Source organism: Dendrobates tinctorius, unplaced genomic scaffold (assembly GCF_039654945.1).
Source record: "Dendrobates tinctorius isolate UK_male_01 unplaced genomic scaffold, ASM3965494v1 ptg000064l, whole genome shotgun sequence".
In the NCBI taxonomy this organism is placed as follows: domain Eukaryota; kingdom Metazoa; phylum Chordata; class Amphibia; order Anura; family Dendrobatidae; genus Dendrobates; species Dendrobates tinctorius.
Genome location: NW_027361732.1, coordinates 41,544,931 through 41,566,754, shown reverse-complemented (window position 1 = coordinate 41,566,754; position 21,824 = coordinate 41,544,931). Strand labels below are relative to the sequence as shown.

Here is a 21,824-nt window from a genome sequence, read left to right as displayed (position 1 = left end):
AACAGTTTGCAGAGCAGTGGGTAAACAGCAATACCAGCCTGTCAGGAAGCCTTAAAAGGCAGCCCAACAACCAACACCACTGATACACCACAATATAGCCTCCCCTTGCACTGCACACACAGTGACTGGTGTGTTGTGCAGGCCAAATTGCTAGCAGCAAAAGCAGTTTTTTTTTCTTCTCAGCAGGACAAAAAAAAAAAATTGGGATTGCTGTTAAAAAAGCAGTTTGCGGAGCAGTGGGTAGACAGCAATGCAGGAATGTCAGGAAGCCTTAGAAGGCAGCCCAACAACCAACACCACTGATACACCACTATATAGCCTCCCCTTGCACTGCACACACAGTGACTGGTGTGTTGTGCAGGCCAAATCGCTAGCAGCAGAAGCAGTTTTTTTGTCTTCTTCCCTGCCTAACGCTCTCCCTACAGAATCAGCAGCAACCTCTCCCTATACTGAGATCGGTAGAAGTAAGATGGCGGTCGGCGTGCACGCCCTTTTATACCCCCTGTGACGCCCACCAAAGCAAGCCAATCACTTGCATGCCCTTCTGAAAGATGGTGGTGACCCCTGCCTATGTCATCACGTTGCCCACAGTGTCCGTGGATCCTGATTGGCTGAAAAAGAGCACAAAACAAAATTTTGAAATGCGACTTTGGCGCGTAAGTCACCGAACTCGTGGCCGACCTCATCCTAGGGTCGGGTTTCGTTTCATGAAACCCGACTTTGCCAAAAGTCTGCGACTTTTGAAATTTTTCGACCCGTTTCGCTCAACTCTAGCCACAACCCCATTGCTCATGCCCACCAGTCAGGGCGTGAGCGTGACAGTTACATATGTTAGAATACTAGTATGAACAAATTAGCATTGCTCACTGTGTAAAGAGTAATAAAAGCAGTCTCAAAAATCTATACAAACTCATTTAAGTTAAAAACAAATCTCAAATGTGTCAATATTTTTATGGACAGTTTTAAAAATGTCCTTTTTATAGACTGTTCAGCAATTTTTAGATGGTATGAAATCCTGAAAGGGAAAATTAGTGGCAGGTATACAGCATTTCTACTATGAAATCCACAACAATAATTTACGTATGTGTCCACTTAGAAAAAATGACTCCGTAGAGGATATGTTTTACAATTAGTAATTGAACAAAAAAAGTGCAAAAAAAAATCTCTAAATCACATAATTCTTAAAAAGAAAAACTGGAAGTAACAGAGTATCCCGAACAAGCGCTAAAAACACCACTAGAGAAGCGGTGTGTGGCCTGAATGCACATGGAGCCAGGTGTGAGGATTTAGAGCTCTGACATCTCCCTCACTTTGAAAGCGGCTCACAGCAGCATCTAGGCTAAAAATAGCTCACCAGGTTCCTAAATCACTGAGGAGTGGAATGCTGATAGGTCGGTCGCAGAGACGGGGCCCACCAGCCAATCTGACAGACGTTTTCTCCTGGGACACTGAGGCAGCTCCCACAGGCAAGATGGCGCCATGGCGCTCCCTTCTTCCTCTGCCTCTCTCCCCCCATGCCAGCAGCCACAGGACGCAGAACTGGAAACTGATGACAGGAAGGCAGACCCCCGTTGACAGAGAAGTCCATGCAGAGGCTCCTGTCCTCTTTTAGAGCTTCTTTACAGGAAGATTTACAGGTATGCTGGCTACATTAAAAACAGACATAGATGCATTGGGGGAATGCACCACACATATTGATGGGAAAATGGCAGAATATGCCTCCTCTCACAATAATGTAATTGATGCTAATGCAGGTCTGGAGGATGAAATCTCTTTTCTGAAAGACAAGGTTTATGACCTGGAAGACAGGTCTCGGCAAAATAATGTAAGAATAAGGGGTATCCCTAATCCACTAAAAAAGGGGAATTACAGGGATTCTTTCATGAGCTGCTGAAAGGGGTTATCCCAGATGCAGACCCCAGAGATCTTTTGGTGGACAGAATCCACAGAATCCCTAATCCCAGGAACCTCAATCCACTTGCCTCCAGAGATATTCTGGCCCGTATACATTTTTATAGAACCAAAGAATTTTTTCTACATACAGTAATTGGAGGGGGAAACCTGCTCTATCTACCCCCTTTCACAACCTGGCTATTTTTTCGGATCTATCTGCCGTGACCTTGGCAAAAAGAAGAGAGTTTGCAGATGCTGCCAAGATTTTAAGAGACAATAACATTCCTTATAGATGGGGTTTTCCTGTGAAGATCATCATCAATCATAATAGTACGACTCATGTTTGTCTCTCTGTTTCCCAAGTGGAGAAGCTTTTACATGCTTGGAAGTTGCACTCTGCTCCTACAGATTTTCAATCTGTGGAGACTAAGTCCCAGAAGAAACTAAATATAGACTGATCTGTGGCCTGACTGTTTTTATTATATGGCTTTTACTTTTTCATCAGCCTTCCTAAACAGACATAATATGCCTTTATAGTTGACCTAGTAATTTGCATCCAAAGCAGGGGTTGCTGATGCTTTGTCTACGTGGTCTGAAATCCCCTACTCACATGTTTAGTGAGTCATGTTTTCTCTTGAGTATTTTTGCCTTTTTCAGACACAAATAGGTCTAATTTCCTGGTTGGACCATGCTCTGGTGACCTTAAGTCTAAGGGCCATTTTGACCAAGGTCTCTCCCCCTTCCTGGTGACTTAATACCTATTGCTGTCTAAAGAGAGTATCACACACTCCCTTACTGAGGATTTGGAGAATTACTTTAAATTTAATGATAATGGGGAGGTCTCTGATGAATCTTTGTGGCTGGCGCATAAGGCATTCATGAGGGGGGTCTTTATAAAGATGGCATCCTTTGAGAAAAAACAAAAGGCTAAGGCTATAGATGATTTACTTGGGAAAATCGGGATGTTGGAGAATTTGAATAAAGTCTCCTCCTCGTCTAATACTCTTCAAGATATCCTAACATGCAGACTGCAATTGTGCTCTCTTCTCTTATCTGCATATGAGAAGAATCTCAGGAAAACTAGGTCCTAATTCTATGCCCTAGGAGACAGATCAGGGAAGCTTCTCGCAAGGAGAGTCAGAAAACAAGAATTAAAAAATAAAATTGATTTCCTTGATTGCCCAAGGGGTACAAAAATTTGTAACCCTCTGAACATTGCAGAAGAATTAGCTAAATATTACTTGAATTTATATAACCTGAAAGATGACCCTGATACTTTACAATCTTCTCTTTCTTTAATTCAGGATTATTTAGATAAACTACAGTTGTCTATAGTGTCTGAGGAACAACTTGGTCATCTTAATAAGCCTTTCTCCTTACGAGAGGTCTTAGATACCATTAAGACTTCCAAATCTAATTCTGCTCCTGGGCCTGATGGTCTTCTCAATGAATATTATAAACCAGGGGCCTCAAACTCAATTTACCCCAGGGCCGTTGGAGGTAGAATCTGGGTGAGGCTGGGCTGCATCAGGTTTTCCACAAGAAAAGCTCTTTCATCTCCCTGGTATTTTGCATACTCCTCAGCATGTCTAGTTATGTAATGACGGTTCAAATTGTATTCTTTGTGCACTGCAACTTTCTCTGTGCAAATAAGACACGTCGGGATGCCCCTGTGCTCAACAAAGAAATATTGCACTTCCCACTTTTCCTGAAATTGTCTTTGCTCATCACCAACCTTTCTCTTCACTGCAGGCTTTGAAAAAGACATGTTTGGGGCCGTGTAATAGATAATTCCGCTTGGTGTCACTGTTTCAGTGTTAGGCCGGTTTCACACTAGCGCATTTTCAGCGCGCGCACGGCCGGGGGTAGCTCCGCCCCCGATCCGGCTCTCTGCCCGGCGTGCCCGCCCCTTGCCTGTAGCGCCGCCTCCTAGCGGACGGCGGCGCCTGCGATCGGCGCACCCTATCTTTAGCATAGGGTGCGCCGATCGTGCGCAGGTCGTGCGCTAGTTGCGCTTTGACCTGCGCTGCGCACTTATGACGGTGCGCCGTGCGCGCCAAAATCGAACTTTTCGGATTTTGGCGCGCACGGCGCACCGTCATAAGTGCGCAGCGCAGGTCAAAGCGCAACTAGCGCACGACCTGCGCACGATCGGCGCACCCTATGCTAAAGATAGGGTGCGCCGATCGCAGGCGCCGCCGTCCGCTATGAGGCGGCGCTACAGGCAAGGGGCGGGCACGCCGGGCAGAGAGCCGGATCGGGGGCGGAGCTACCCCCGGCCGTGCGCGCGCTGAAAATGCGCTAGTGTGAAACCGGCCTTAGCCGACGCGTCTTTTCCGCTTTTTTTCTGTCCCGCTGAGCATCAATTTCCCCAGCTGCCTCCGCTTTTGAGCCTGGGGTAATCGCGCAAGTTCGCAATGAGGCCGGCTGATGTCCCGCCTCCGAGAGCAATATACCGCACCGCCCCACCGCTCATTCTGAACCCAGCGCACCAGAGACCAGAGTCTGTGGTGCGGTCCGGTCCCTGCTCTGCTGCTCCTGCTGCATGTGTTGTGAGTGTGACTCATACACCTTGCCTGCTGACGGCAGGCTGCTGTGACTGTCTAGCCATCATCATACTCACCTCCTCCAGCTCCGATGGTCCGGCGCTGATATCTTCTTCCTGTATGAGCGTGCACACGTCACGTGGTACCGGTCATTATGCTCATGAACATGGGCGCCACGCCTATGAGAGTGGAGTGGCGTCCATATTCATGACCTTAATGAGCGGTGCTACGTGTGACTGGGATTTGACATGCGAGACTCGGCCGTGTTTCTCGCATGTGTGATCCCGGCCGCAAACTATTGTCCTGAGGGCCCATGAGGTGAGGGCCTCAAACTATTGTCCTGAGGGCTGCAGTTGGCCCGCGGGCCGCGAGTTTGAGACCCCTGCTATAAACTTTTCAATAATAAGCTTGTTCCATATTTGTTGAGATCCTTTAATTTCTGGCAAAAAAATGAATCTATTGCCCCAGTAGGGTTAGAAGCCTCGATAACCACTATTCCCAAACCAGTAAAACTTCTCACCTCCCAGGACAACTTTAGACCCATCTCTTTACTTAACCCCTTCCTGACATCAGACGTACTATCCCGTCCATGGGACTCGGGCCCCTATGCCCATGGACGGGATAGTACGTCTACTGCGATCAGCGGCGCCCACGTGGTGAGCGCCGCTGATCGCGGCCGGGTGTCAGCTGATTATCACAGCTGACACCCGACACAATGTGTCAGGGGCGGTCACGGACCGCCCCCGACACGTTAACCCCTTGCACACCGAGATCAAACATGATCGCGGTGTACCGGGAGTTAAAGGGAAGCATGGGCAGGGAGGGGGCTCCCTCCGTGCTTCCCTGAGCCCCCCACGGCAGTGCAATGTGCAGCGCTGCTGCCGGGGGCTCCTTTCCTGCAGGCCCCAGAATCCAAGATGGCAACGGGGGCCTTCGGGGGCCTGCTGGAAGCTGGCTTACTCAGTGCCTGCAAAGCGCAGGCATGAGGAAGCCTTGTGCACTGCCTGTGACAGATTGCTGATCTGTCACAGTGATCTGTGATGTGACAGATCAGCGATCTGTCACAGAACAGTGATGTCCCACCTGGGACTATTTAATAAAGTGAAAAAAAAATAAAAATAAAGTGTTAAAATAATTTAAAAAAAATCGCCAAATAAATTACAAAAAAAAAAAAAAATTCCCCCAAATAAATCCATTTTTTGAAAATAAAAAAAAAAACAATAAAAGTACACATATTAGGTATCGCCGCGTCCATAACGACCCGCCCTATAAAACTGTCCCATTAGTTAACCCCTTTAGCGAACCTCTTAAAAAATAAAAATAAAAAACGAAGCAAAAAATAATGATTTCTTATCATACTGCCAAACAAAAAGTGTAATAACGCGCGATCAAAAAGACGCATATAAATATACATGGTACCACTGAAAATGTCATCTTGTCCCGCAAAAAACGAGCCACCACACATCATCATCAGCGAAAAAATAAAAAAGTTATAGCTCGCAGAATAAAGCGATGCAAAAATAATTATTTTTTATATAAAATAGTTTTCATTGCATAAAACCGACAAAACATAAAAAAACGACCTAAATGAGGTATCGCTGTAACCGTACTGACCCAAAGAATAAAACCGCTTTATCAATTTTACCGCTCGCGGAACGGTGTAAACGCACCCCCCCCAAAAGAAATTCATGAAACGCTGGTTTTTGTTCATTCTGCGTCCCAAAAATCGGAATAAAAAGCGATCAAAAAATGTCACGTGCCCAAAAATGGTACCAATAAAAACGTCAACTCGTACCGCAAAAAATAAGACCTCACTTGACTCGGTGGGTCAAAATACGGAAAAATTATAGCTCTCAATATGTGGTTATGCAAAAACTATTTTTACAATAAAAAGCGTCTTTTAGCGTGCGACAGCCGCCAAACATAAAAACCGCCATAAATAGTAAATCAAACCCCCCGTTATGACCCCCTTAGTTAGGGAAAAATAATAAAATAAAAAAAATGTATTTATTTCCATTTTTCCGCTAGGGTTAGGGCTAGGGTTAGGGCTAGGGTTAGGGCTAGGGCTGAGATTAGGGTTAGGGGTGTGTTGGCGTTCGGGTTGGAGTTAGAATTGGGGGTTTCCACTGTTTGGGCACATCAGGGGCTCTCCAAATGCAACATGGCGTCTGATTTCAATTCCAGCCAATTCTGAGTTGAAAAAGTCAAATGGTGCTCCTTCCCTTCCAAGCTCTGACATGCGCTCAAACAGTGTTTTACCCCCACATGTAGGGTATCAGCCTACTCAGGACAAATTGCAAAACAATTTTTGGGGTCCAATTTCTCCTGTTACCCTTAGGAAAATAAAAAATTTGGGGGCAAAAATATCATTTTTGTGGAAAAAAATGATTTTTTTATTTTCACGTCCGAACGTTATAAAATTCTGTGAAGCACTTGGGGGTTCAAAGTGCTCACCACACATCTAGATAAGTTCCATGGGGGGTCTAGTGTCCAAAATGGGGTCACTGGTGGGGAGTTTCAATAGTTTAGGTACATCAGGGGCTCTCCAAAGGCACATGACACCCGCAGACCATTCCATCAAAGTCTGCATTCCAAAACGTCACTACTTCCCTTCCGAGCCCCGACGTGTGTCCATACAGTAGTTTTCTCCCACATATGGGGTGTCAGCGTACTCATGACAAATTGGACAACAAATTTCGGGGTCCAATTTCTCCTGTTACCCTTGGGAAAATGAAAAAATTGGGGACTAATTGATCATATTTGTGGAAAAAATACGATTTTTTTATTTTCATACCCGGGCATTATAAACTTCCGTGAAGCCCTTGGGGGTTCAAAGTGGTCACCTCACATCTAGATAAGTTCCTTAGGGGGTCTAGTTTTCAAAATGGGGTCATTTGTGGGGGGTTTCCACTGTTTAGGTACATTAGGGGCTCTCCAAAGGCAACATGACACCCGCAGACCATTCCATCAAAGTCTGCATTCCAAAACGTCACTACTTCCCTTCCGAGCCCCGACGTGTGCCCATACAGTAGTTTTCTCCCACATATGGGGTATCAGCATACTCAGGACAAATTGGACAACAACTTTTGGGGTCCAATTTCTCCTGGTACCCTTGGGAAAATAAAAAAATGGTGACTAAAAGATCATGTTTGTGGAAAAAATACGAATTTTTTATTTTCACGCCTGGGCGTTATAAACTTCTGTGAAGCACTGGGGGGTTCAAAGTGCTCACCACACATTTAGATAAGTTCCTTGGGGGGTCTAGTTTACAAAATGGTGTCATTTGTGGGGGGTTTCCACTGTTTAGGTACATCAGGGGTTTTCCAATCGCGACATGGTGTCCGATCTCAATTCCAGCCAAAAACGCCAAATGGCGCTGCTTCCCTTCCGAGCTCTGCCATGCGCCCAAATAGTGGTTTACCCCGACATGTGGGGTATCAGTGTACTCAGGAAAAATTGCACAATAACTTTTAGGGTCCTGTTACCCTTGGAAAAATAAGAATTGAGGGTGGAAAGATCATTTTTGTGGAAAAAATATGATTTTTTAATTGTACGGCTTTATGTTATAAACTTCTGTGAAGCCCTTGGGTGTTCAAAGATCTCCCCACACATCTAGATAAGTTCCTTAGGGGGTCTAGTTTTCAAAATGGTGTCATTTGTGGGGGGTTTCCACTGTTTTGGTACATCAGGGGTTTTCCAATCGCGACATGGTTTCCGATCACAATTCCAGCCAAAAACGTCAAATGGCGCTGCTTCCCTTCCGAGCTCTGCCATGCGCCCAAATAGTGGTTTACCCCCACATGTGGGGTATCAGCGTACTCAGGACAAATTGCACAATAAGTTTTAGGGTCCTGTTACCCTTGGGAAAATAAAAATTGGGGTGAAAAGATCATTTTTGTGGAAAAAATATGATTTTTTAATTGTACCGCTGCACGTTATAAACTTCTGTAAAGCCCTTGTGGGTTCAAAGTTCTCACCACATATCTAGATAAGTTCCTTGGGGGGTCTAGTTTCCAAAATGGGGTCACTTGTAGGGGGTTTCCACTGTTTAGGTACATCAGGGACTCTCCAAACGTGACATGGCGTCCGATCTGAATTCCAGACAATTTTGCATTCAAAAAGTCAAACGGCGCTCCTTCCATTCTGAGCTCTGCCATGCGCCGAAACAGTCATTCCCCCCCACATGTCAGGTATCAGCGTACTCAGGACAAATTGCACAATAACTTTTGCAGTCCAATTTCTCTTCTTACCCTTGGTAAAATAAAAAAAATTGAACCTGAAGTACTTTTTTTGTGAAAAAAAGTTAGATGTTCATTTTTTTTTAAATATTCAAAAAAATTCCTGTGACGCACCTAAAGGGTTAATAAACTTCTTGAAAGTGGTTTTAAGCACCTTGAGGGGTGCAGTTTTTAGAATGGTGTCACTTTTGGGTATTTTCTATCATATAGACCCCTCAAAGTGGCTTCAAATGTGATGTGGTCCGTAAAAATAAAATGGTGTTGTAAAAATGAGAAATCGCTGGTCAACTTTTAACCCTTATAACTCCCTAACAAAAAAAATTTTGATTCCAAAATTGTGCTGATGTAAAGTAAACATGTGGGAAATGTTAGTTATCAAGTTTTTTGTGTGCCGTATCTCTGTGATTTAAGGGCATAAAAATTCAAAGTTGGAAAATTGCAAAATTTTCAAAATTTTCGCCAAATTTCCATTTTTCTCACAAATAAACGCAAGTTATTTGAATGAAATATTACCACTAGCATGAAGTACAATATATCACGAGAAAACAATGTCAGAATCACCAGGATCCATGGAAGCGTTCCAGAGTTATGACCTCATAAAGGTACAGTGGTCAGAATTGTAAAAATTGGCCCGGTCATGAACGTGCAAACCACCCTTGGGGGTGAAGGGGTTAATTGCGACTTGAAATTATTTGCTAAACTCTTTGCTTTCAGATTACATAAGATTTTGCCTTCCTTGATAAATCCAGATCAGGTGGGCTTTGTCGCTGGTCGACAATCCAGAGATGGAACTAGTCATCACTGTTCATATGCATGTCATTCAAGTCTACTCCAGTTCAGTTTTTTTTGTTTTTCTTCAGCATTTTTGTATTCAGTACAAATAGGGTGTGGCCTCCTTTCTACTCAGCTGTGTAGTTCACTTATAGTCCCTCTGAACCTGGGTGTCCGTTTGTGACCCAGAGACTCTGCCACTACTCACACTAGGTAGGTTTTAACCGTTAGTGTAGTTACTGTCTCAAATGGGTACACCTTGCCGTGGTGGGACAGCTTTATACTTTTTTGATTAACCCCTTCACGACCTTTGACGCCACGTAGGCATCATGAAAAGTCGTGCCAGAACGACCCATGACGCCTATGTGGCGTCATGACTTTAAAGCCCCCCTGCGGGTCCGGTGACCCAGGTCACTGAAAGGTCACCCGACCCGCAGATACAGGGGCTTTTTTCTTTGCCACAGGGGGCGTGGCTTCGCCCCCACGTGGCTACGATCGCTCTGATTGGCTGTTAAAAGTGAAACAGCCAATCAGAGCGATAGTAATATTTCATCAATGAAAATTGATGAAATATTACAATCCAGCCATGGCCGATGCTGCTGTAGCATCGGACATGGCTGGAGACACCGATTCCACCCCCCCACCGGCGATCGCCCCCCCCGCAACTGAATGACAGCGGCGGTCTGCCGCCGCTGTCATCATCTGCCCCCCTCCCATTCCCTCTGCTCCCCGCCAGATTCCGATAACCCCCTCACCCCCTCTCACCTCCCCCGGCACCTTCTAAGTCCCCCTGTCACTCCCGGTGTCCGGCGGGTCCGGTTCATGGGCGCCGCCATCTTAGAAAATGGCGGGCGCATGCGCAGTGCGCCCGCCCGAATCTGCCGGCTGCAGATTCCATTCTTTCATTTTGATCACTCTCACAGTGATCAAAATGAAAGAAAAAGTAAATAAACCCCCCGATTATCACCCCCATAGGTAGGCAGAACTAATAAAATAAAGAAAATATTTTTATTTTTATTTTTCCATTATGGTTAGGGTTGAAAAGAGGGTTAGGGTTAGGGTTGAAAAGAGGGTTAGGGTTAGGGTTGAAAAGAGGGTTAGGGTTAGCGTTTGAAAGAGGGTTAGGGTTGGAAAGAGGGTTAGGGTTGGAAAGAGGGTTAAGGTTGGAAAGAGGGTTAGGGTTGGAAAGAGGGTTGGGGTTAGGGTTGGAATTAGGGTTAGGGTTGGAATTAGGGTTAGAATTAGGGTTAGGGTTGGAATTAGGGTTAGGGTTGGAATTAGGGTTAGGCTTGTGGTTAGGGATGTGTTAGGGTTAGGGCTGTGGTTAGGGGTGTGTTGGGGTTAGGGTTGGAGTTAGAATTGAGGGGTTTCCAACGTTTAGGCACATCAGGGGGTCGCCAAACGCGACATGGTGCAACCATTGATTCCAGCCAATTTTGCGTTCAAAAAGTCAAACGGTGCTCCCTCCCTTCCAAGCCCTGACGTGTGCCCAAACAGTGGTTTACCCCAACATATGAGGTATCAGCGTACTCAGGAAAAATTGCACAACAACTTTTGGGGACTAATTTATCGTGTTACCCTTGGGAAAATAAAAAATTGGGGGCTAAAAAATTATTTTTGTGGAAAAAAATGATTTTTTCATTTTCACGTCTCTGCATTATAAACTTCTGTGAAGCACTTGGGGGTACAAAGTGCTCACAACACATCTTACATACGTTCCTTGGAAGGTCTAGTTTCCAAAATGGGGTCACTTGTGGGGGGTTTCCACTGTTTAGGCACATCAGGGGCTCTGCAAACGTAATGACGACCGCAGACTATTCCATCAAAGTCTGCATTTCAAAACGTCACTACTTCCATTCCGAGCCTTGACGTGTGCCCAAACAATGGTTCCCCCCCACATATGGGGTACCAGCGTACTCAGGACAAACTGGACAACAACTTTTGGGGTCCAATTTCTCCTGTTACCCTTGTGAAAATAAAAAATTGCGGGCTAAAAAATCATTTTTTGAGGAAAAAAAAGATTTTTTATTTTCACGGTTCTGCGTTATAAACTTCTGTGAAGCACTAGGGGGTTCAAAGTGCTGCTCACCACACATCTAGATAAGTTCCTTGGTGGTCTAGTTTCCAAAATGGGGTCACTTGTGGGGGGTTTCCACTGTTTAGGCACATCAGAGGCTCTGCAAACGTAACATGATGCCCGCAGACCATTCGATCAAGTCGGTATTTCAAAACGTCACTACTTCCCTTCCGAGCCCCGACGTGTGCCCAAACAATGGTCCCTCCCCACATATGGGGTATCAGCGTACTCAGGACAACCTGGACAACAACTTTTGGGGTCCAATTTCTCCTGTTACCCTTGTGAAAAAAAAATTGCGTGCTAAAATTCATTTTTTTTTGAGGGAAAAAAATGATTTTTTATTTTCACGGCTCTGCATTATAAACTTCTGTGAAACACTTGGGGGTTCAAGGTGCTCACCACACATCTAGATAAGTTCCTTGGGGGGTCTAGTTTCCAAAATGGGGTCACTTGTGGGGGGTTTCTACTGTTTAGGCACACAGGGGCTCAGCAAATGTAACATGACGCCCGCAGACCATTCCATCAAAGTCAGCATTTCAAAATGTCACTACTTCCCTGCTGAGCCCCAACGTGTGCCCAAACAGTGGTTCCCCCCCACATATGGGGTACCAGCGTACTCAGGACAAACTGGACAACAACTTTTGGGGTCCAATTTATCCTAGTACCCTTGTGAAAATAAAAAATTGCCAACTAAAAAAATTTTTTTTAGGAAAAAAAAAGATTTTTTATTTTCACTGCTCTGCATTATAAACTTCTGTGAATCACCTGGGGGTTCAAAGTGCTCACTATGCATCTAGATAAGTTCCTTAGGGGGTCTAGTTTCCAAAATGGGGTCATTTGTGGGGGAGCTCCAAAGTTTAGGCACACAGGGGCTCTCCAAACATGACATGGTGTCCGCTAACGATTGGAGCTAATTTTCATTTCAAAAAGTCAAATGGCGCTCATTCCCTTCTGCGCCCTGCCGTGCACCCAAACAGTGCCCCCCCCCCCACATATGGGGTACCAGCATACTCGGGACAATCTGGACAACAACTTTTTTTGGTTCAATTTCTCCTGTTACCCTTGTGAAAATAAAAAAATAGCGTGCTAAAAAATCATTTTTGAGGAAAAAAAATGATTTTTTATTTTCACTGCTCTGTGTTATAAACTTTTGTGAAGCACTTGGGGGTTCAAAGTGCTCACTACACATCTAGATAAGTTGCTTTAGTTCCTGTGAAACACCTAAAGGGTTAATAATCTTCTTGAATGTAGTTTTGAGTAGCTTGAGGGGAGCAGTTTTTAGAATGGTGTCACTTTTAGGTATTTTCTGCCATATAGACCCCTCAAAGTGACTTCAAATGTGAGGTGGTCCCTAAAAAAAATGGTTTTGTAAATTTTGTTGTAAAAATGAGAAATCACTGGTCAACTTTTAACCCTTATAACTTCCTAACAAAAAATATTTTGCTTCCAAAATTGTGCTGATGTAAAGTAGACATGTGGGAAATGTTATTTAGTAACTATTTTGTGTCACATAACTCTCTAGTTTAACAGAATAAAAATTCAAAATTTGAAAATTGCGAAATTTTCAAAATTTTCGCCAAATTTCTGATTTTTTCACAAATAAACGCAAAAATTATCGATCTAAATTTACCACTAACATGAAGCCCAATATGTCAAGAAAAAACAGTCTCAGAATCGCTAGGATGCGTTGAAGCGTTCCAGAGTTATTACCTCATAAAGGGACACTGGTCAGAATTGCAAAAAATGGCCAGGTCATTAAGGTCAAAATAGGCTCGGTCATGAAGGGGTTAAATAGTGTTTACCAAGTACCCAATGTTATTTAATGCACTTGCTTTTTTTACTTATTTATTTTCATTAGGGTATATACACACATTGCTTTTTCCTTTGGTTTTGCTTGCTTTTATGGCCAGTGTGAACATACTTTTACATCATGCATGTCATTCAAGTCTACTCCAGTTCAGTTTTTTTTGGTTTGGCTTACCACAGGGCAGCAATACTTGAGCGTGTGGGGATCTGGTGTCTCAGGCGTCCTCACATAGATGGCTCCAAATTGAAAATTGTTTCGCATGGAGGCACTCTACGAGACTTCTTTTGGAAACTGAACTTTTATTGCCGACTAATTTGAATCCAATTCTCCCAACTATGAAGTCATCACTGTTCATATGGGGGCTCTGAGTGGGATGGAGTGACTTTCCATCCCTCATAAAAATTTCCATGAAAGCATTGGAGGTCCATATTCCACACCTCAGTTTGAGCAATTGGTATAGGTGGGGGCTCATTTCCTTAGCTAACTTATTTAATAACAAATCACTTATTTCCTTTGAATCTCTGGTGAAGACCAATAAATTAGAATGGAATTTTTTTATCAATACCTCCAGGTGAGACACTTCCTTGCTCCCCTCCAATTATTTAATAAGAAGCCTATTATATCTTTATTTAGGAAGTACTTTGATCATACTGATACTATTTAGAGAGGCCTGTCTATAATCTACGGGGTTTTGACCTCATCTGGTCATGTGGAACACTGGCCGTATATGACGAGATGGGAACAAGATCTTGGCCTTTCTTTTTCGATTGGGGATGGGCAGGAAGTCTCTAGTTGCATACTTAAATCTTCACATTGCATTAATCATTTAGAACAATTGAAAAAGGTGCATATGAGATGGTATTTGACCCCAGACAGACTAGCTCATAGTTCTCCAAGTCAGTCTCCTTGGTGCTGGAAGGGATGTGGCTCTGTTGGGACTTATGCTCCTAACTTTTGGTATTGCCCCCTGATTCAAGTGTTCTGGGTGGGTGTTTTTGATCTGATAGCTGAGCTAATAAATGTCCAAACTGCCCCTTCCCCTGCACTAGCAGTTTTAAGTATGGGCACTGATTGCTTTCCCAGAGACCATAGGAATACGGTGGTACATGTCCTTATTGCTGCTAGACAATGTGTTGCTGCTATGTGGAGAGCTCCGTTTCCTCCATCCCTGTCTCAACTCTGAGAGAAAATCAATGCTCATTTTCATCTGGAGTTTCATCTTGCTCCAAACTATATATCCAGATCCAAAATCACCAAGTCGTGGAAACTCTGGGCCGCTTCAAAATATGCTACTCCCCTCCCTCATTCCTCTTTTTAAGACTTCAGAACTTTATATTGATTAGATATAATACCAGTGATTATCAGCCAGGTTTTTTCCCCCTCCCTAATGGCTCCCCTATTACCTTTCTTTCAATGTTAAACTGTACATGTTCTGCATCACCTTATGCTGAGACCCGTGAAACTACTTTATCTTTGTATTGTCTGTATTGTTCTATTGTTCTTGCAATGTTTAATGTTCTTCAATTTGAAAAATTTAAATAAAGATTGGGGAAAAAAACTCCACTATAGGACCATTAGATATATTATACAATAGATCCCAGGGTATGCCAAGGTAGCCAGGAAGAATAGTGTATAAAATACATGTTAAAGTGCTATCTTATGATTCAGTCAGTAATAAATTACAAAGGAAGTCTCATCTTAGGATCTTAGTAGTCGTTAAAAACCATAGGTAACTTACATCAATGCATAGTCAACCAGCTTTGTCAACGGTCATGTTAATAGCACATAGTTGTTTAGGCCAGTGTTCCCCAACTCCAGTCCTCAAGGCCCACCAACAGGTCATGTTTTCAAGATTTCCTTTGTATTGCACAGGTGATGCAATTATCACCTTGGCAATACTAAGGAAATCCTGAAAACATGACCTGTTGGTTTTCCTTGAGGACTGGAGTTGGGGAACACTGGTTTAGGCTATGTTTATATAAAATAAATGAGCTTTAAAGATTGGAACAGTGTCCAGAAAGCACACTGCTGGCCCATTCAAGTGGCAATTTAATCAGTCAAGGCCCTGTCTCTGCACTGAGAGATGTAGAAGCTATCACTTATCCTTTGGTCTAAATGATATGTTTTACTTGAAGACATCTGTGGAAAATAAGAGTAGTTTAATGATTTTGCTTATAGAGGCTGAGGTTCCTGTGAAAACATTGATTTTTATATTGCATTAAATACTACAAGCACAATTGATAAAGTCAAGTTAAAAAAATGAACTTTTGATGATTCCAAAAATGTATAACTGCATAACAATAAAAATACAGCAGGCAGCCTTGCTATAAAAAGTGTTCCAAGTAACATCTGTATGTTCACTCTTGCTTCTACCTTACAAAAAGAGAAAAAAAAGAATTAGGCTTTACATTATACTAAGAAATGTTCAGTGTCTTGTAACTATAAAATCAACACAGATAAATGAAAGTGGGAATACGGGGCAAACAAGTAAGTAAACATCATTAATCTTCAAGGAATATTACTTTTGTTGATGTAGCCACTGAGAGAAATGGTAATAGAGAGAATCCAAAAGGTGGCAGTGTTACATTATGTTTCATTTCTCTAACCAAACCTGTCTTACCCGTTCATGTTTTGTAGGTTTAGATTTTTATCTAGCTAGTATTTCTTGATCTGTGAATTTTATTTTATTGTCTTTATTTATCATTCTAATTATTGTTATCACAATAATAGACATGTTTGAACTGTTGTCCTGTTAAGCAACAGAAAGCAGTAATTGAAGAAAATACAGACTGTACAGATGTGCATGTACAGGTGAAACATGCAGAGAGAATAACTAATTGTCAATTTTACATCATGTGGTTTTTCACTTTACCGTCATACTGCGTTGAAAAGATTAGATTAGGACCATTTCTACTAAGCAAATGTATTGAACAAACACATATTCTGTTAGTATTGTATGCATTCAACTGTAACATGCATTCAGCGAAAGCAAAACTTACAAAAAAAGGAAGCATATGGCTTGCTAGTAGAGTTGAGCGAAACGTGTCGAAAAAATTCAAAAGTAGCCGACTTTCGCCAAAGTCGGGTTTCATGAAACGAAACGTTTTAAAAGATGCTTTAGCACCCTTTTTCAGCCAATCAGGAAGAACGGACACTGTGGGCAACGTGATGACATAGGCAGCGGTCACCACCATCTTGGAGAAGGGCATGCAAGTGATTGGCTTGCTTTTGTGTGGCGTCACAGGGGGTATAAAAGGGCGGGGACGCCGACCGCCATGTTACTCATGCTGATCTCAGAATAGGGAGAGCTGCTGCAGCTGCGGATTCTGTAGGGAGAGCATTAGGAAAGCAAAAAGAAAAAAAAAAACTGCTTCTGCTGCTAGCGCTTTTCACTGTAGTTACTGTGCAGTGAAAGGTGAAGATTTTTGCTTTTGTGCAGCAGCGCTGGTGGTGATTAGCCTGCCTTATAAGGCTAGCTGCATTGCTGTGTGCACACTGGTGTTCAAACTGCTTTTTTAAAAGCAATCCAAATTGTATTGTTTTGTCCTGGTGAGGTAGTGAGGGTTCATTTTTTCACACACCGTACAGCGGTGTACGCTCCTCACACAGTACCGTGTAAAGGCTGTTATCACGGCCAAATTGAAGCTATCTACGTGTGTGACTCTGTAAGGAAAAGTCGAGGAGTTTGTCCGTTCTTACAGACCTACACTTTATAGTTTTGTCCGTTTTTCAAACAGTTTACTATATTTGCTGTTTGATTACATTCAAAACTAGAGACAGCGTGTGTCAGTCCGTATACAAAAACACGGAGCTTGACAATTTTACATACACCGTACAGCGGTGTACGTGCACGCTCCTCTCTCAGTACTGTGTAATGGCTGTTATCATGGTCAAATTGAAGCTATCTACGCGTGTGACTCTGTAAGGAAAAGTCGAGGAGTTTGTCCATTCTTACAGACCTACACCTTATAGTTTTGTCCGTTTTTCAAACAGTTTAGTATATTTGCTGTTTGATTACATTCAAAACTAGTGAGAGAGAGTGTGTGTCAGTCCGTATACAAAAACATGCAAAACACAAGCCGCGGAGACACCATCACGTGTTTCTCAACGCAAGCAATGACTAGCCAGGTCTTTCCCCGGGAAGGAACAACCACGGGAAGGGCAGTCTCCAATGAAGGAAACCACCTATGCCAAAACATGGTATCCATCCACAGACAGCTGTTTCGGGATATTGCCCCTCATCAGTGTGGAGTAGGAAACTGGCTAGTAGGAGCAATGCCTAGTAAAAGACTGTGAAAACACAGAGCTTGACAATTTTACATACACCGTACAGCAGTGTATGTGCATGCTCCTCTCTCAGTACCGTGTAACGGCTGTTATCACGGCCAAATTGAAGCTATCTAAGTGAGTGACTCTGTAAGGAAAAGTCGAGGAGTTTGTCCGTTCTTACAGACCTACACTCTAGGGAGATTCCAATTCTGCCCAATTCTATATACACCTTGTAGTTTGTCATACACTAGGCAATTTCTGCCGGTCACATTGCGGTGTTATTGACACAGGGCCTGACAGAATCCAACTGTGTCCTGAAGTGTAGAGAGATTCCAATTCTCCACAGTCCTCTATCCACCTTTCTTACAACATTCAGAATCTGCCTGTCACATTGCGGTGTAAAATAAACAGAGCATGACAGAATCCAACAGTGTCCTGAAGTCTACAGAGATTCCAATTCTCCACAATCCTCTATCCACCTTTAGTACACCATTCAGAATCTGCCTGTCACATTGCGGTGTAAAATAAACAGGGCCTGACAGAATCCAACTGTGTCCTGAAGTCTACAGAGATTCCAATTCTCCCCACTACTATATACACCTTGTTTTACAGTACCATATAGTTGGTGTTTTTTTGGGTACATTTTCCCAAAAAATCAGGAAGTGTGGTGGATGAGTCCATGGAAGTGGGCGGGGGTTGGCAGCTGGTAATGATGGTGTTGGTGGTGGATCTGCTGGTAGTGGCAAAAGCAAAATAGCACCTAATGCAGGAGGTGTTGAGCCTGCGTCATCGTCTGGCTCCACAAAGCCTCGAAGGCTCCCTTTTCTGGGAGTAGGTAAACCGCTTTTAAAGCCGGAGCTTCAAGAACAAGTTTTGGCTTACTTTGCTGACTCAGCCTCCAGCTCTATCGCCTCCTCTTCTGAAGTTTTAAAAAATAAAAGCACTGAGTCATCATTGTAGGCTCATGTTCATGAACCAAACCTTTCCTTGTGTCCTTCACCCCAACCAAAATTGAAGGATGCGGCAGGCCACACTACAGATTACTCCATGGAGCTGTTTTCACATACCATGCCTGGGTTATCAAGTCAAATCGTGATTTAACCAGGCAAAGATGAATCTGACGTGGAGTCAACTGATGCACAGCCACCGATAGATGATTCTGCTGGTACATTCACTCAGAGCACTACATTGTCCTCGTAGTGTACTGAGCCAGAATCTGACCCAGATGAAACTCAGGTGCCCCTTCCCGCATACTATACCACCATACACGGTGACACAGAGGAAGGTGCACATGACATTGAAGAGGAGGTGATGGATGACCCAGTTGTTGACCCAGATTGGCATCCATTGGGGGTAGAGGGTGCCGCTGCCAATAGCTCAGAAGAGGAGGAGGAGCATCCGCAGTGGGCATCGACATCGCAACAGCTGTTATCTGGTAGGCCCAGAGCAGTCCAAAAACGGGATACAAAAACGAAAAGAGTTGCAGGACAGCTTGGCTAGACGGTCAAAATAGCACAGCATGCAATGCCTCAAAATGTCTTCCATAGTAGGAAGAGTGCAGTGTGGCACTTTTTTGAACAAAATCCTAATGATCAGGCAAAGGTTATCTGTGAGAAGTGCGCAAAGACCTTTAGCCGAGGGAAAAATCTGAGAAATTTGAATACCAGTTGCATGCTAAGACATTTAACCACCATGCACTTGCAAGCGTGGACGGACTACCAAAACTCACGTACCACATGTGCTACTGCTCCCAAAGAAGGTAGTCAGCAACGCTACATTGTTTCCCCCACTGTAAGTCCACCGGTTAGCACACCACCAGCAGCAAACGTTGAGTTGTCGTCGCAAGGGCAAATCAGTCAGGGAATCACACTGTTATTGCAACGAAAGACTGAATCTAGGCCATCAGAAAGAACACCAACTCTATCACCATCATCAACCCTCTCTCAGTCCGCCATGTCCACCGCTAGTTCCACCATATGCAACTCTCAAGTCCAGCTCCACCTACCAGAGACTATGAGTAGGACAAGAAAGTACTCATCCTCTCATCCGCGTACACTGGGTTTGAACGCCCACATTGCCAAACTAATCTCGTTAGAGATGATGCCCTATCGGTTGGTGGAAAACACAGCTTTCCGTGAACTCATGGACTACGCAGTACCACGCTATGACCTACCCAGTCGCCACTTCTTTTCTCGCAAAGCCATCCCAGCCCTACACCTTCATGTGAAAGACCGCATTGCCCATGCACTCAAGCAATCAGTGAGTGGAAAGGTGCACCTCACAACTGATGCATGGTCCAGTAGTCATGGCCAGGGCCGTTACGTGTCCATCACTGCGCACTAGGTTAATGTGGTGCATGCAGGGTCCACAGGAGACAGCTGTGATGGCACAATGCTGCCTAGCCCACGGTATAGGAAACAGTTGGCTGTAGGCGTTCGACCCTCCTCCTCCAGAAGCGAAAGCTCGTCCACAGAGCGCAGTCGCATGAGCACTGCATCCGCAGCTGACAGTGGTGCACACAATGTGTCCCACTATTGATCAGCTAGTGGAAAGCGTCAACAGGCTGTGTTGCCGATGAAGTGTTTGGGCGACAGACACACGGCGGAGGTACTGGCCGTCTACTTTCAGCGACAAACTGAGTCATGGCTGGGCAGTGTACATCTTGAGGCAGGCAAGGTAGTTAGTGATAACGGACGGAATTTTGTGGCAGCCATAGCCCTTTCAAAACTCAGACACATACCTTGCTTGGCTCACACCTTGAACCTGGTGGTGCAGTGCTTCCTCACTGATTATCCGGAGTTAACAGGCCTGCTCCATAAGGTTCGAAGACTGTGCTCGCACATTCGCTGGTCGCCGGTACACTCCAGTCGTATGCAGAAGCTGCAGCGATTGCTCCACCTTCCCAAGCACCGCCTAATTATCGATGTTGCAACAAGGTGGAACTCCACCCTGCACATGGTTGAGCGGCTGTGCGAACAGAGGCAGGCCGTAAGGCTTTTGTGGGAGGATACATGGGCAGGCACTTTGAGGGCAGACATTTTGTTGACAAGTGTGCAGTGGTCGAAGCTGAAAGACCTCTGTAGAGTCCATCAATGTTTTGAGGAATGCACACGGCTGGTAAGCGCAGACGACGCCATCATAAGCATGAGCATCCCACTTATGCGTCTGCTCATGCAAACTTTGACGCACATCAAGGAGCAGGCGTCTGCAGCCGAGGATGATGAGGAAGAGGAGGAGGGAAGCCTTGATGACAGTCAGCCATTGTCTGTTCAGGGAACTGTCATGGACGAGGTGGAGGAAGAAGAGGAGGAGGAGGATGATGACAGGGATGATTATTTAGGGGAGGAGCATGCTTCTCGTGGGGCAAGAGAAAATGCTGGTGTGGCAAGGCCTGGTACTGGGTTTGTGCGTGACTGGAGGGATGTGGATTTGCCTGAAAGTGCTCCTCCACCCAGCACTCGCAGTGCATCATTGACACCGGGAACATTGGCCCACATGTCTGATTATGTCTTGCAGATCCTAAAAAGGGACCCCCGCATTGCCAAAATGATGAACGATGATGACTACTGGTTGGCCAGCATCCTGGATCCACGCTATAAAGGCAAATTTCAAAACATCATGCCACAGGAGAACCTTGACCTAATATTGGCTAACAAACAAGCAACTCTGGTAAACTGGTTGGTTGAGGCATTCCCAGCACACAGCAGCAGTGATGGATCTCACACGAGCCGTAGGGGCCGGGGGCAACTTGGAAGAGGTATTGGTGGTGCACACATCAGAAGTAGTGTTGGAGACAGGGGTTTCATGACCATGTTGTGGACTGATTTTTCAAGTCCCGCTCACACGACTGGTAATACTGCATCAATTGAAAGTGACAGGAGACAGCACTTGTCAACTATGGTTACAAACTGCTTTTCCTCCCATATCGATGTTCTCCCTCACAGGTCATTCCCACTTGACAATTGGGCAGCTAAACTGGACACCTGGCCTGAATTGTCACAATATGCCTTACAGGAGCTCGCTTGCCCAGCTACAATTGTGCTATCGGAAAGAGTCTTCAGTGCTGCTGGATCAATCCTGACAGAATAAAGGACCCGTCTGTCGACCCAAAATGTGGATGATCTAACCTTCATTAAAATGAACCATGCATGGGTTTCCAAGGATTTTGTCACACCTTACCCTGATGACACATAGGTTGACAGACAAATGGCTTTCTTTGGTCC

At 44.4% G+C, this 21,824-nt stretch overlaps 1 protein-coding gene across 1 annotated transcript in view; it reads left to right on the top strand.

The window, feature by feature from the left end:
- Positions 1-1,382: 1,382 nt before the first annotated feature.
- LOC141094615 (uncharacterized) overlaps positions 1,383-21,824 on the top strand; it is a 142,570-nt gene continuing 122,128 nt past the window's right edge. The window contains exon 1 of the mRNA XM_073580469.1: positions 1,383-1,637. The gene's annotated coding sequence lies outside the window, so the exon portion shown is untranslated. The remainder of the gene's footprint in view (positions 1,638-21,824) is intronic.